This window comes from Bombus vosnesenskii, unplaced genomic scaffold (assembly GCF_011952255.1).
Source record: "Bombus vosnesenskii isolate JDL3184/JDL3185 unplaced genomic scaffold, Bvos_JDL3184-5_v1.1 scf7180000013395, whole genome shotgun sequence".
NCBI classification, from domain to species: domain Eukaryota; kingdom Metazoa; phylum Arthropoda; class Insecta; order Hymenoptera; family Apidae; genus Bombus; species Bombus vosnesenskii.
Genome location: NW_022883020.1, coordinates 401,914 through 419,112, shown reverse-complemented (window position 1 = coordinate 419,112; position 17,199 = coordinate 401,914). Strand labels below are relative to the sequence as shown.

General features: G+C 42.7%; 1 protein-coding gene across 14 annotated transcripts in view; it reads right to left on the bottom strand.

Annotated features, from left to right (window-relative positions):
* Positions 1–17,199, bottom strand: part of LOC117237668 (polypyrimidine tract-binding protein 2) — a 414,765-nt gene that overhangs the window by 273,152 nt on the left and 124,414 nt on the right. Inside the window, exon 2 of one of the 14 annotated variants that reach the window (XM_033501873.1) lies at positions 5,818–5,870. The exons of the other annotated variants lie outside the window; for them this stretch is intronic. The gene's annotated coding sequence lies outside the window, so the exon portion shown is untranslated. The remainder of the gene's footprint in view (positions 1–5,817; positions 5,871–17,199) is intronic. 14 annotated transcript variants of the gene reach the window in all.

Genomic DNA, 17,199 nt, shown 5'->3' with positions numbered 1-17,199 from the left:
CGTGGCTCTGTACCTACAAATTAGACATACACATACATCGATATCGTAATACGCAATTACGACACTCAAGCCGGAAAAGTTTGCTGCTTTGTAATTGTTGCACGACGATCGTGCGTTCGTTGTACAACAGCTTTGGAACGCAGCTAGACACGCGTTGATTTCGATATCGATATTCGGCGTGAGCACATGGAAGAGAAGAAGAAACGTTACGAACGACAAGATGGAAACAATGCAATCTCGAGCACACGCGAATCAGCGTGAATGCGACAAGCAGCAAAATCATCTATACTTTCGTTTGATCGATGGTTTATCATCGAGTCAATTAGGCGCACGAGGAACGGATTAAATCGCGAAAATTGGAGGCCGTTGAGACAGTTAAAATTAGCTTCCCCGAGCATTTCCTTCCTCGTTCTTGTTCCTCGTCATCTTCCATTCTTTCTCTCTTTCAACTTTGCTGCGCTCTTCTATGAGTCATTCTGTCTTGCCCCTGTTCGCACGATCTACAATTTTTCCCCTCTGCTTTTACCCAGAATCGATTAACTCTTCCCTCGTTACCGCGTCCGAATCTCGCCAACGTCCATCGGATACCCTGCTCTCGCCACAGTTTTATTACTTTTCTACGCATATACGTATGTACGATATTATAAATAACAAAATCTTGTAAAAACAGGTACTAATTTTACGAATAAGGTAAAAAATATTTATAAATATATAGTAAATATATTTAAAAAATATCAACGTACGAAAGATGCTAATTCGTTCGAACAAATCGAAAGGAAAAAGCTCCAACGTCTCTTCTTCGCCCCCTAAAAATTAAATAAATCTCAGCAGACAGAGCCGAGCGAAAGCCGCAAAACCTTTCGAAAAAGAAAGACGGAAATGACAAAAAGAAGAAAGAAAAAAGACACGTAGATGGCAGCCAGTAGTCGGGCGTGTTAATTGCTGGCGCGAGGGGTGGCTGAACGATTTCAATTATTCCCATCCCTGAACCGTCGATCCTTTCGTCCCCTGTTCACAGATCTTGTTCACCGAGGTGGAAACGCGTCGGGGGACGGAAAAAGTTCCGAGATTTTAATTAGAAGGCTCTCTGGTGATCGCGTCGAAGATCAGAGTCACGGTACAAGGGTCGTCGCGTCGATGTCGGCGACGATCCGCGGGGGTGCAATATACGGAGACCGCCTCTGGCTGAATTCGTTCGTTCTATGCGTGTACTTTGTATCAGAAACGCTTGCAGGTGTCACGTATATACATGCACGTATACGAAGTGTCGAAAACGAAGAAAGAAACGAGAATGCTAAAAGGTGGCCATTTCTAGACCCGCTTGCGAACGAAATAATCTGAAAACGTTATCCTCGTAACCGTGAATAGGATGGAAACAGAAAGCTGCCACGTTTTCGCCTCCGCGCTCGTTTCTTTCAACTTTTCTAAAAAAAAAAAATAGCCATTTTTTAAGATAAGCATTCACACGTAGTTATAGAAATGGGTAGTAATTCTACGAATAGTTTCGAAACTTGCAAATTTAATTTACTTTTCTCAATTTACTAATTTTACTTACTAACTTTAACTTTCATGGGACAAAGGATTTATAAAATTTGACTTCTTCGAGGAGTAAAAATGAGCATGGAAAAACCAAACCGAAAGAAATTCTTCCGACGATCATTTTCCCACCACTCCTCCTTCAAACTCCTTCCAAATTTTCGAACGCAACAAATACATCACACATCTGAAAACTGCCGTACAATTGGCAAAAGTAGCGAAATTACGTGGATAGAAAACGGAGGGGGTATGGTGGAAAACAGAAATCGTTCCGTTCGTAGTGGAGCGTAGTGGGGGAAATAGCGAGGATGGCTGAGGGGCGGCGAGAGAGCGAGAAAGAGAGAGAGAGAGAGAGAGCTTTCGGTGGGGTTGGAACGACAAAACGAGGCTGTGCAGGCTGGCCTGTGCGTGGAAATTTTCCCCACCTGTTGCCAAACAATTCCCATGGAAACGAAGTTATGGCCACGGTTTCCGCCAGATAAATACCGCGTGCATGCGCTCGCGCTCGACTACGGGACGACAACGTTCCCCTCTCTGACAAAGGGCCACCTGTCGCGATTGTTTGCGATCGTAGTGACTGAATTTCCGAAACAGGGATCGCTAATGTACCTAACTAATATACGCCAAAGTACCCCCCTCCCCCCAACACTTGCGCGCGTCTTTTACGAACGTATTTTGTGCGTCACGAGAACCATTTTGAAATTATATCGGTAATATTAGGAAACTATCGCGATCGCGTTGATGCATTCATAGACTCGTATAGTTTCATTCTTGTTTCCATCCTTATTCCATTGGCAACTCTTATTCCACTTGAAATCAGTTTGAAAATGTATACGCAAGTTACAAGATCACGACAGTATTTAAATATTGTTCGGTACGTAGACTTTAAATCGTACGAAATCTTGATCAAATGTCGTTGCAGATGTATCGGGCCGACAGTACGTGTCTTACGACGTCTTTCTACAGCAACCGACCACTTATGCGAATATTCGAGAAACTTGGGAGAAAATGATGCGTTTATGAGACACAATATCGTTGGGAAAGTACACTACCAGCTAACTTTGTACAGAGTAAATGAATCTCGATGTTCGGTCAAATCACGCTTAACTTTTATTATACGCTTTACGTGTCTATTCGTGCCGTATACTAATTTCTTACTAAATATACGTCCGCGATAAATGACTCGTAACTCTTTGTCTTTCCAGTAAAGATAGATAGGCAAGATCTTTAGAGTAAACAACAAATGCTAGTATCTAACAACTGAGAAGAAACAAAGAATTAGGAACAAAAAGGGGGAATAAATATTTACGGGAAAGTGACAACCGGGAGGATGAGTCGAAACCGGTAAAACAATTTCGTTTTGCGAACGGGTAACGCAGTTTCCTGTTCGTCGAGGTTGGCAAACGAATCGCCTGGTGGTTGATTCTCTGGGGTGCAATCGGTTATTTAGAATTTCACCGGCAACACGGCCCCATCGATTTCCCAATCGTACGCCAGTCCATCTCTTTCCTTCTTTTTTTCTCCACCGCGATAACCGTTAATTCTACGATCGTTTGCGAATTAGAATGCCAACAGCGTCGATCCAAATGAAAAGAAAAAATTAGCCATGCGTCGAACAGACGAGAGAAGATACAAGCCGCAATTTCGAAAGATCGCGCGTATTACGCAATTTTCCTTTGCTGCCTAAATTCGCCGTAAGGGGCGGCGAGATTGGCCTTCGAAAATCCAGCTATTTTTCTATCTTGCGTTATACAAACCGTAAAAAATTGAAAAAATGTTTCCACATAAAAGTCGTTCCTTTTAATTAAGACCGTCCTTTGGTAAAAAGAACTTACCGATGTTACGGCGAGCTATAACGAGAAATAGTTGGACTTTCGGGAGTTTATTTTGGGTTAAGGATCCTCCCTTGCGAGCAGACTATAGATTACGTCTGAGAAAAGAAAGCAATTATTAAAACGACTCTTCTTCGAATATCGAATTGTAACAACAGACTGCCTAATGCGTGACTCAAAACTCGCATCGCTTACCGCTAAACTGAGAATTCGAATTAACGTTGTCCTTGTTTTTCAAGTTACAGACTGAAATATAAGTCGACGGATAACAGAACGAAGGGTCTTCCATTTCGTTCGTGCGTCGTGGCAGAAAGGGAATTTTATTACAATTCTTCTGCCACATCATGGAAAATCCTTTATTTAGCAATCTTTATAAAAGGACCTCCGTTCTGTACACGTATTCTATCGTAATTTTACCGAAATTTATCACAGTTCCCTGTACCACAAAAACGCAAGATAAGAGATTCTTTATTTGAGGCTTTTTCCGCGGGGAAAGATTCTTCAAAGAAGTTTAACGAAGTTGAAATAATGCATTTATAAGGTAACTTCACGAAGAACGATAATTATCTTTTCTCTATGAGAATTTCCCTATTTCGAATTTATGTTAAATATTTCTATTTGGATTTAACCACCGTTCAGTTGTACTCCGATTGTGAAAGCTATGAATATTCTCTCTCCGTGAATCGAAAGAGTTACGACGAGACTCATAGAAGAAGTCTCTGCAAAATATTTTTGGAAATAGAAAAAAAGAATCTCTGTTCCTCTTCGCCCCTCCAAAAATGTCTTTTAACGAATAACGATAGCGGTGTAACCGGCAAATTTACTCTCACCTTTGTATTATATATCAGCATTTCTCCCAAATCGATTCGTTCCAAAATAGGAAAATTAAAAAGAGAAAAAAAGAAGAATCTTTAACTTCAAACGCGACAACCCGATAAAATCTAACTACGGAAGATATTTCTTTCGGAATAAACCAACTCAATATCCGAAATAAGAAAAATACAAAATATCGAAATAACAATGTCAAAGAGATGCCCGACTCTCCCACGCTACACGGCATCACACAAAGTCTAACCGCACAAAGTCTAGCGATACCCGAGCACCATCCGTTGCAAAAAAATATCCCGAAGAAAACAGACGCGTGAAAAGATTTGGTCATAGACGTGGACGAGAAGCTGACAACGTCGGCCGTCGGAGAGCGGAAATATCGGCTCTGAAACGGGAAAGGCGAGGAGAAAGCAAGCATCCCATCCTGGGTGTCGCGATGGCACCTTGGCTATTTTCACGGGGCAATTTCGTGTGGCGTTCGACGGCCAGGCTAATTAAATGTTTCGAAACGGGTCGCGCCAGGGAACGTAATAAAAGGGTGGCGTAATAGAGCGTAATTAAAAAACGGCATTACCATGGCGTTATTAGCGTAACGCGAGAAAAGAGCCGCGCTAATTAACGACAATTAATTAACCTACAGCGGCCGAATTAAACAACCCACGGAATTTTTGACGATACGTTGTTAACGCTCTCCGTTCGAAAATAAAATAATTCGCTTTAATCTTTTTATTTCGTTTTTGCTCGTTTTTAATGCTCGAACTTTTCATCGTATCGTCCCGTAAGTAACGTCGTTTGTTGACTCCAGCCTTCGATAAAAGAAATTCGTTATTTTAGTTTGAAACGACCGGCGTTTTCTACCACCTTTTTCCATTTTTCAACTATCTTCTCGATCGGCATTTTCAAAAAATCGTCAAAAAATTGAGGTTTTGAATTTGAAGGACTCGCTCGGTGCTGATTCTATTTGATCACCATCGTCGAATTTTCTGCCGGTTAAAAACCACCTTTCCTCGCATTTACGACGCGTTCATCGTATAGTCGACAAATGCTTTTGAAAAAAAAAAAATCTGATCGCTTCGAACGCACGTTACACAGACGCACCGTATCGAGAGAATACTCTTTAAGAAACAAAGGGAAAAGTACGTACGAACGCATCAGCGAAACACGATGCCGCGCGTTTATCTACAGTAAGATAAAACACAACGTTTCCTACGACTCGATACCTCTTCGTTTAAAATCGATATCGTCTTTCAGCCACTATATACCGATTCGAACGAAGGTTTAATTAATTAACGAACGTTTGGATAACGTTCGAAATTCCCTCTTTGCATTATAGTCGTTTACCGGCGACTGGTAATCTACTAATTCTTATAGCGAAACTTTTTTCATTTTGATCGCACGCGTTACGACGATCGATTTTAATTCTCAGGCTTATGACCTAATTTGTCCTCGTGTTTGAGTACTCGAGCTAGTTTTTACGCGCCAGGATCATTAGAGGGACAATTCTTCTTCATAGACACTGGAAGGGTCATGTTTATGGTGATATACGCGAATATGCTCGGTCAGACCCTCCGTCGATCCCTTAACGGCAGGGATTCTTACGAAACTTTTAGCCTTAACTCACCAACTCGCCGCGAAAAGTCTTTGGGTTCCTCAGGAAACGGGGAGCAAACTCACCTGAAACACAGAAAAGGGAAAAAGTTAGAATCCACTGGGAACTGTATGCAAAATAGCGTACCGATAACTAATTTTCGTTTTTCCAAAGAATTTCAACAGATTTCGATGCATGACGATTTTACTTCGATTCGTTGCTTTGAATATTTCCTAAATAGCGAGTGAAAATTCTATTCCGATCGACGAAATGCGATCGAGATACTACTCGTATCGTCTTACTATTGCGCGTTACGTCGTTTAAAGTATCATACCGTAAAACCATATTATTTGCAATTTCGTAACACCCAAATAAATTTCACTATTTCTGAAGTCGTCGAAGCGTCTAGAGAGAGGAGCAACGGTGAAAGAACTAAATAAACAGAATGTTAATCGAAAGGGGGGTAAAACGGTGCGACATCGATGTCGCCGGGCGCCATTACACGCGCGTAACAGGTGCCGAAATTTCCGGCGCGTGTTTTATCAAAACCAGGGCCAGCCTGGTGTCAACGGGTGTCGCGAACGTGCCGCAAGAAGCAGCCGCCGCACGTGCGTCAGCCTGTTAAATAAAACGCGATGAAAATCTCCGGCCAATCGGAATTCGCCGTTCAGAGTCGACAGTACGGCCACGCTCGCTGTTCATTATTCATCAGACGTTCGGTATTAACCAATAAATAATAACGAACGAAATAACAACGAAAAATATTGCGAATAATACGTAAAACTACGATACGTTGACAAGCGAATGGAGTCAAATTTCGATGAATCTTTCATTGGCAATAATTTTTAAATGAAATAGAAAGACGGCAGTCATATATATGACTATATATATATAGTCATTTATTAATACCTGGAAATTATGTACTTGGAACATCGGAAAGATGTCGGGACGCTGCGTAAAATTCGAGCCTTCTCAACCGCATTTTTTATTATCATTGTCACACGTTTCAGGGAGTACGTTCGCTATGGTTTTGGGAACAACGTCTTTTGATTGCTCGATTGCGTTTGCTTCGTTTTCCACGCTCTATTTTTAAGGAAATTCCATAGAGAGACAGAGAGAGAGAGAGAGAGATCCGGTGCAATTACATCAGGCCACCTAGGCGATCGGTCATTAAGAGTTACTTTTTACCATAAAACGATTGCGAAAACGAAAGAAAAGACTATGCACACGCAGAATAGCGACACTGAAATTAGCCAGTCGCGTGTCTTTTCACCCCGTATTTGTAATCTTGGGTTACTTGGGAAATTCGTAGCACATTTAACATCGTATTGGAAGATTATTTATCATAAAAATTTCGGGCTATAAATTCTGAGATACATCGCGTAAATTCTCTTTCAATTTCGTTATAAGATTTCTGTACAACAGAACGTGACGTACGAGCCATAATGCGTATCATCATACGTATATACCAAATTCTCTTCCCTCAAAAAAATTCGATTTCTTCGACTTAACCTCCGTCATCGCTGCTTTCCCGCTACCTTTATCCCCGAGCACACGTAGAATACAATACAATATAGGATACAAAATATAAAACATTGTGCAAAATAACGCGTAATTTATAACACACCCTAACAATCATAATGCACATCACCCCCCATTATACCTAAAAAAAAAAAAACTCCCAACTTCCTCAATCCCTAAACAACATCTTCCGCCGATTATTATCTCCAGCGTCGGCAACCCCTTTCCGAAAACTTCCACCCCGAGCAATTCACCCCGAAATCCACAGGCCACAAAGCAACCCGGCCATTACCCTAACGAGCAACCACGTCAGAACGCCCTCGGAGGAAAGAAAAACGAGTCTTCGTTCCCCAACCGAAAACCGTCAGACAAGACGGGGTAACTAGAAGAACAGAGTGAAAAGAAGAAGAACTTGTGCACACTTTGTACCCCTCCTAGCCGGAAGCGTTCCCTTTGTCCCGCGCGCACACGCTGCCAGGACAATTTCCTCCTTTTCCCCGAACTACAGTGGCTGGAAGAAGTATTTGCTCCTAAGTACTCTTATTTTTCAACCAGGCGTCCTTTTGATCAGCCACTATATTTAATTTCCGCGATATCAAATCCTTGCAGTTATACGAAAACGATATTTTCATCTTTGCGAATGTTTCGAGTTGGAATTTTTATTCGAAATAGACTGGTTTACGTAGGGGCTAGTTTTTAAGACGCGCGAAAGCTTCCTAATATACAGGAGACGAGAGAAAGTTCAAACGCGAGCGCTGCCACGAATACGGAATTTTAAAAAACGGAATCGCATTTGACGAGGGCGGCGAATAAATATAACGCGGAGTCCAGAACGCACGGTGCATATACACAAATTTACTTGGCAACTTTAAACTTTCTCCCGTCAGATACTTGGTATGCAAATACTTTTTGCAGCCACTGTACAGAGGGTGGTGGTAGCTTCGACAGTCTACGAGACGTCGAGCAAGTCGTCGAGGAGATGGCGAGGACGTACAGAGACCAGAGGGCGAGTCACGGGCAATGGCAAGTTGTGGGTGAAAGCTGCAACTTTAACCTTCGACTCCAGTTTCTGCGTGACGCTGTACGTAGAAAGACGGGCGATACGAGGATGAAACTGACTGGAAAGCCGAAGCACGAGTTTTATTCGCTACGAGGTAGAGCGAAGTATGATAAAATTGTACGGAGTAAGTTAAAAATTGGGAAATTATGCCTAAATGACCACAAATAAATCAAACATCGGCGATTCAAAGCCGAATCGAACGAAGAGAGATTAAGATATCCGCGTTTTATTCTCCGCTGCAGTCTCGCTAGCGTTGGCTATCGGACGTAACCCCGACGTCTCTATTCTTCGTCTCAAAGACGTAACCTAAAATTCGCGAGATTGAAACGCTGAGCGACATTCACAACGGAAGGCCGCGAAACACAGGGAGACAAATTTTCGCAAGTTCCGGCCGTATTAACGTAATTCGCGTCGGCGGCAGCCTTTTTAATTAAAAGTACCGCACCGCCATTATCTCGCCAACTTATAATCGCGCCTATCCATCCCCACCCACTGCCCCTTTAACGCTACCTTTCATGCAAGTCGGCCTCTATTCGCCGCTCTCGGGTCCGTAATGAGTAATAATTCATATTTCTCTACCGTCGGTAGGCCACGGAAGAAAATACAACGAGATTGTCCGCGTTTACCGCTTGTATAATATGGATCCTTGAATCGTCCCCGGATCCAACCGCCATATTGTCTCGAAACTTCAATTCCCGAACGAACCCACCGGTGTTTTCACGTGGCCAGTGCACGATTATCAATTATCGGAATACGCTCTTCTGCTTTTTCCTCTCTCCCTTTTGCAAGACGAGCGTAGATTTTGAAGGGTAGAGTAATTTATCAAAAAACTGTGTTAGTATTTCTTTCGCGATTAGGACGCGAAGATCGGTACAGAATTAGGGAAAATCGCTTCGCGTTACTCTTGAAAATACGCACGGAATTTTATTAATTTTGTTACAAGTTGTCATACCATGGTTTGGCGAGCGACGAACGGAGAGGAAAAAAGAATGACTTCTTCGAGTAAAACATTCTTCGTTTTCTCAAAATCACCGATAGTCAACTTGTCCTAGACGCGTGTCTCTGACGATGAGAGGATCTACGTCGCAACATAGAAAGAAATAAGAAAGATTCTTCGTTTTCTCGCAATCGTAACGATCAAGCTGTCTCGCTCGTCTCTTCGAACATGAAAAAAGCATGGTACAACCCGTACGACGATTAACGTGCTAAGAAGCACGGAATATGACAAAGACACTTTATTACAATACACGATAAATTTAGCTTCTTTACCGTAGCATGAAATTAGAAACTATAGTAGAAACTTGCGAATTGAAAGAGCTGTCGGCTTAGGCGCGTGTTACGCCAGAGAAGTACTTTAATAGAAACTGAAACTCGTTGAAAAATGACAAGTCGATCGTTTTAGTAAAAAGTAGTTCTCCAGTGTAGCGATTCTGGTGATGATACAAAGGAAGAAACGTCGTCCGAAATATCGCAAACACTCGGATTTGACTTCTAAACTCCACTCGTTCAGCGTTCCATCCACGGATAACTATGATAACCATACACGTTAAGTTAAGCATAAGCCAAGCAACGCGCCTTATCGACAAAATTCCAATGTCAACTAACCGAAGTAATCGCAATTGGAGCTGCTGACTCCAGCGGCCGTAAGGTGGAATTGAATAAAATCGTTCGAAGGACAAGACCGTTCTTCGAAGAAGAAAAAGATCGGCAAGAGCGAAGCACGGAAGACGAAGAAAGAGAAGGTGGTCGTGTCTCGAATAGAGGGGACACGGCTGGTCGTAAGAAAATTTGCATACCGATGAGTTTGCAACCTGGCCAATGAAGTTTCAATTTATTCATAACCGTCAACCTTTTGAAGATTCGTTATTAACTGTATGCCAGATGTAATCCCGCAGGAAACTACGGAGGCGGCAAAATATGGAGATGGCTACTAAGAAAAGGGAGACCGGCGAATTGTAAATTGGAAGTTTGTTCGTCGACTATACGATTTACGTCTGTCAACTGTGCTAAATCCAGCATATCTAAAGTTAGATTTCTTGCGTGATTTCTTTCCTTCCGCTATCTACGTGCATCAAGCAAGTACATATTTTCGGGATTTAAAGATTTCGCGAGAGAACGACGTCTTCGAAAGAGGCGGCACTTTTGAACTTTTTTCCGATCGATTCCACGGCAAACAGAGGTTCTTCGTTTCTCTGGCCACGAGAGGATAAAGTAGAATGCTTGTTCGCTCGCTGGCGGTAAGGAAGCGCCCGAAGAAAGAGAAATTCCGTACCGACTTGGAGCACTTTTTTTCGGGAAACCAATTCCTTGGTTTGCCTTCGAGAGGCAACGTACCGGATAAGAATTGTTTTCGTAATTACGAAATATACTCCGATATTTATAAAGACTTTTCGTTTTTAAATTTTTAAATATTCGATTTTGAATATTATAATAACAGTAATAATAATAATAATAATAACAACGATAATAATAAATAAAATTGAGAACAGAGATTAAAAATTCTAAACGGTAACTTAAAATTCTAATCCATTAAACAACACATTCACGTTGAAGTATCTGGGATGCCTTATCTGATAAGATGATGTAAAATATCCTCGGTAACTTAATATAATATGAAACCGAAAATACAGGAAGAACGAAGAAGAAAGAAAATCGATGAAAAAGGAGCAGCTTGGTGAAAAAAGAGAGGTTGAGAGAAATGGAAAACAAGGAATGAATCTTAGAGACGAAAAGGGAGCAACAGGAGAGAAATTGGCGCGGAGAGCGTGGTTTCATGGGAAAAGGGGATTGATGTAAGAGGCGTGAGTCGCACGGTGGCGGAAATTTAGCATAAAATTACATAAGAATGGCGGGCGGTTAACGAGAGTCGACCCGACTGGACGGGACACCGGGATGCGCCGATTGTAATTCAAATCGCGACTTAGTATGTGACGGTGTACACTCTGCGGCAAAAGTACAGGCTCTAATTAAACAAAAATTCTTCGCTACATTAGACCGTCTAATATGTGATATCGTTGTTTGGCATCGATAGCGGCACAACTTAAAAACGTAAAAAATTTCAGCGAAAGGACTTTTTGGAACGTACATTTTTTAATTTTTTTTAGTCGTGCCATTTATCGACCCCAAATACGGGCGCGTAATTCCTAAAACTAATAGCACCAAAAAACCGAACGAACGAACGAAGGAAGAATCGAAAAGAAATAAAATAGAAATTAAATCAACCAAAGAATCGAAAAAGATTTAAATGGTCATATTGAAAGATTAATCTGCGATAGTTCCTGCTGTCAAAATGGAAATTCTTTCTTCTTTGCCTTTTTTCTTTTTCTTTTCTTTTAAGCTTTGGACACGGTGCCACGGAAAGTTACGAACAAAGATAGTAAAGATCTGACTGCCTACGTTCCCATAACGCGATGGGGAGTTTAGATAGTCCGGAGATAATCACCGGACTCGGCAGCTTGCCGAGAACAATGGAGACTACGAAATCCCTCTATTGGAACTGGTAGAGCACTCGCCTTGACCTTCGCTGGTCAATGTTTTACTTACAATCGCGTGTACTACGTTGAGAGTGTCGGGACCAACGACGATGTGATCGTCCTCTGGCGAAGGACACGCCGGATGTTGGTGCATCGCGCGGGAAAATCGTACATTTACTTGCGATTAAATAGTTAACTCTCTCGATTGGTGTCGATCGATCGTAGACAGGATTCAGAATTTAGAAAATTTCGATCGACGCGCATATCGGTAGAACCGAGGTTCTAAATTCAAATATCTACGTGTTAACTTGCAGACGCCAAATTTCGAGTCTTCGATTTATAAATCCCAAATTCCAAGCGTTCCAAACTTTAAAAGCTCAACTGCAAATATTCCAAATGCCGATTCCCAAACTCTCGAGATGATAATTCCTTCTCCTACGATTCATCGAATCTACCTAATATCTACGCGAATAAAGTTAAGTAAAGCTGGCAGTCCATAAATAACGGGGCGAAACAATGCGCGCGATTTTCTCAAAAGGGACAGGCGTAACGCGACGCGTCAGGGCAGACAATGGACGACGAACACGAAGCCATAAAGCTTGTACACTGGGCTCTCGCTGCCACTTGTTGGAGGACTGCCATATGTCGAGCGACGAACGTGCACCGGCAAACTTATGTCTGTGTTCTCTGGCTCTTGTCCTGCACCGAACAAAAAGCCTGGCCACTGATTAACTATCGCCTCGTGAACGTCTTGTTCCGACCTGTGTCCTTCTCTGTGTTCGCCAATAATCTCGCGACTAACGATCGCTGTAGAGAACACGCGATTCCTTTGATTCCATTAAGCGTCTTTCGATTCGATCTTTCTTCGTTCCACTCGTATTTCCATGAAATAAGAATGAAACAGGCAATTATCAACGATACACGGCGGTTAAGTACGTATTTTCTCGAAGAATCTTAATCTTAATAATAACGTGACTTTTATAAGAATCGAAATGCTCGTGCAAAAAGTGTCTTTTTAAAGGTCCTTTAACGAAATCGACGTGCTTGGTATCGAAACACCGTCTCATAGCAAAATTACTCCTACACCTAAAGGTCAATGACTTCTCATTTTCCTAGTCGTTACACGATCTTTCCACGGAAACGGAGCGTTCCGCGTCAAAAGGTCGTTCCAGAGCGGAATTACTCGTACAAAGGTCGATAGATCGCGCGATGTTTCTATTTCGTAGCGAGATTGTCCTAATAAAAATCCGGTTCATCTATCTCTCATAAAAATCATTACGATTCTTCGACAGAAACAAAGTACTTTACATGGAAATGCAGGGTTACTCGCTTAAAGGTGCAATTCCGATTTTTGTGGAGAAGGAAAGCGTCGTTTCTCGCGTGAAAAAGTCGTTCCATGATAAAATTACACCTACAGGGACGCGATTCTTCTATTTTCTATAGAAGCCGGAATAATACGCTTTACGTGGAAAATCGATCTCGTATGAAAATCGTCGTTTTTGGCGCGAAGAATCGTTTGATTTCACGTGTAGTGAAATAGGATGAGAGTCACGGAGGCAACGAAGGTCGGATTCGGACAGCGAGGATGTACGGCAGCAGTGCGTGTACCAACGAGTAATTTCATGGCAAGACGTGACCGGACTCGCGAATCCAAGCTGGAAGCGTGGGTCCAATTGACCCGGCGCGGCGGCTCCAACCGGCTAATTGCCAATTGTCGGGCGACGTTGCCGTTCTCCACGAGAATTTGCCTGACACCTACTGCCAGTCGCCGCGTCACCACCCTTTTACCAGTTAAAAGGGATCGATGCACTCTTAAATGGGTCAAACTGCCCTACTCTCGAATCCACTCTGGACGAATGAATTTTTTCCTATTCTCTGGTGGTTTAGGGTAATCGATGTGGAAAATCATTAAGAGAATAATAACGAAAAGAAAATGGAATATCGTAAAATACAACGAAACGGTCGACACACAAATTTGAAAAACGAATATCAAATCGGATGTATATCGAGGCGGGCATTCACAGTAACGTTGAAGAAATAACCCGAAGAATGTAAAAATGCACGCGTTTGATTTTTTTTAACAAAAGATACATATTATAATTTACACCGGACAGATTTCGTACGAAAGCACATTTAGTGGGCTGTTTTGAGAAAACACGATTCGAACCTGTTACTCGACCTGACGTATATGTATAAATAAGTCTACTACGCTGTTCTAGCGTGACCAGTATTCTCCGAGAGGTAAATGACCAGCATTAATTCACGAAATCCATTCCACGTGAACCTACGATTCACCTAAAACCCACTTCAATAATAAAAACGCTTGAGAGCAAACGCGAACGTAGTTTCCGAGAGCATACGCGGATGGCATACGACAATCGACTTTCCGTAGGAAATAGTATTTTCGTCGCGGATGCCGCGCACAGCGGGGACAGTGGATAAATAAATTTCCGGCCGCGCTATTTCTGCCACGCGGCGCGAGTAAATAATTCTCGCGGCGCGGTGGGCCGCGAATGTTAGCCGTAAAAACCTATTCTTGGTGGATCGACCAGCCCACCCTGCGCCCATTCTTCCGCGTGAAATTCTCTAGCAACATCGTTCACCGAGCTTTAACCATTGTTGTTGCTTCGCGTGTTGCGTGCCAATTTGCTGGAGATTCTTCCGATTGGAACGCGACCAGCCCAGTTTCGCTCTTTCTGCTACAGGCCTTTATTCCCAGATTTCTCCTCGGATTAGGTTTGTTGCCTGGCGCGATCTTTACCGTGGCTACGATTATCGTTTGTTAAGCTTGGAATTTCCACCAACTTTTGCCTACTCGTATATCATACGAAATCAATGTTCGTTATTTAAGCCGATAGTTCGATAGACGATACGTATAATATTTAGTAGGCGATAAAGCGGCGGTTACAGCACGATAGTGATGGACACGTCATTCGTGAAGCCTCTTGTCGAACGGAACAGTTATATCCAATGATATATTTCGGTCGGTTCTTTCCAACGAAGGAAATGACTGATTAGTCTTCGGGTCAAGCTTCGTCGTTCAACCGATACGTATGTGCTAGTGTGTAAAGTCATTCATCATAGCTGCGTGAACTATCTAACGGTGCTTTCTTCTATGGTTATCGCTTCAATTCAGCTAATGAATATTACACACGACACTAGCGACGAGTATTCGATAGATAAACAAATAAAATGATACGCTTACTCGTTTATCTCTTCTGTATTAGTTTACACCAATACCATTTATCGTAGTAATTTTAAAGATTACGAAATGTAAAAAATAGGCATGTCCTGGTACGAGGTCAGAATTTTTACATTTCCATGTTGCTTTCGTTTTAACGTTTGTTTGTAGTCTTTTCAAACGTCGGAAACATATAATTGCCTCGAAAATGATCGAAAGAACGCAGCAGGATTAAAAAAAAAAAAAAACGAATGAGACCACGGATACCCTTCTTTCTCTCTCACCCTCTCTCTCTCTCTTGCGTCATTGACAGAACCCTTGGTCTAGCCTGAAGGCTGAAAAAATTCCAGGTGAGGAGCAAAATGCAGAACGAACGCAGGTATATAACGGAAACAGCACCGGGAAGCTTAATGGACCGACCTCGCCACTTCTATCTCCACGGAAGACGTCTGCGTACCACTGACGGTTTATTACGCGGTTTTGTGCAGTGCCCGTTTCCTAGCTTTGTGGTCGACGGCTCTCCCGTTGCCAGGTAGGTAGGCGCGGCGGTTGCGTTTCACATGAATTAATCGCGCCCCGACTCCGCCGGTATTAATTTCATTAAATCCGAAAACGTTCCGGGCGCCGATGAAATTAAATGGACTGGGGCTTATCGGTGTTCCGCGCTAGTAACGAACGCGTGGCGCTAGTATCGCTCACAGGCCGCTTTCATCGCGTTCTATCCGCTGCAGTTCAGCATTTTCTGTTTCTCTGTTTAACGCAAAACAATTCGTAACATTTCGCAGCGTATCTATAGAAAGTCACTTTCGATCACTTTTATCAATCCCTATGTCCAAGCGAGATTTCCCAACGCTTGCTACGTGTAACCTCTAGCATTCTTAGCCATCAAAAGCAGAGATCAAGCAGATCCAAAAAAAAAAGAGAGTCCAGGCTGGACATTAATACTCTTACCCTTGCTCTACGATATGTATTACGTAGAACCAAGATTATGTGAGACGGACCCGATTTGGAGTTCCATAGATCGGGTCCCTGACTCGCGATTTCGAGGACTCAAAAGCTCTCCTACAGGCTATCAAGTCGTACAGTAGAACTTCATTTATTCGAACGAAATTCCAATTAACGCTCAGTTAAAGAACAGGTAGCGGAGAAAATTGGCGAACTATTAAAACTATTCAGTTCCAGCGCAACTTTTCCAAAAGTTGCAGTCTACGTACGACGAAAGAACAGTTACGCACGGATACACGCGTATATTAGCCAGCATACTTTTCACCTCTCAATCGTAAAAACCAATCGCCCAAGAGGCTAGCCAGTTACCGTCTCCTCCTCTCGCCGTGTCAGCAGCGTAGTCCTGCGACCGCAGAGTCGCTGTCGACCGTTGGTCAGTCGACCCTCTGAATTATTAAAGCCGAGCCAACGCGGCTGCATGTAAATTCGTGTACCTGCCCTTCGCGTCACCCTCGTTTCCATCCCTCTCGAAACCATCCTTCCCCCTCTGGCTGGCTTTTCACTGGCGTTGCACGAATGCTTTTGCTACCTGGGCCACTCGACCGCTTTGTTTGTTACTACACGAGCCCTCCCTTGCGCGAGCAGGGATTATTGTTTGCGTCGCTAGTGCGCGCAATTATGTCGAAAACTGTGGCGCCCCGGATGAAAGCCCAGCCGAGGGCGAGTGTGTATGTGTGTAGGATGCGAAGCTAACATGTGGCAAACAGCGAACCATGCATGTTTTTTGGGCTGCGACTGGGGATTCTCTCGTAATTAGATATAATTCGTATATTCGGATTTTTTCGTACCGTTGCTTCGGTATCTCTGACGCGAACAGCTCGAAAGGATTAATTCTGGCATTTACGGCATTTTGAAATTTTGCTTACAATTATATAGGTATATCGCGATGTTTCATTCTCGACGATCGGGCTTAAGTCTCATAAATTGCTTTCTTTTTATTTTTCTTTCTAAGAATTCACTCAGGCGCTTTCGGGATTGGTCGACGGTATAATAGAATTCTAAAATCGTGCCCCGGTAAAATGTTGGAAATTTAATTCCTTATGACCCTCCCTTATGGTCTCTATTTCACCGCTATAAATTACTACTCGCGTCCACTTTCTTCAAAAAGCGTCGCTTCGTCAACGCCACCCTAAAGCTATTCGTTCATCGTGCTAACTCGTATCTTTCTTCACGCT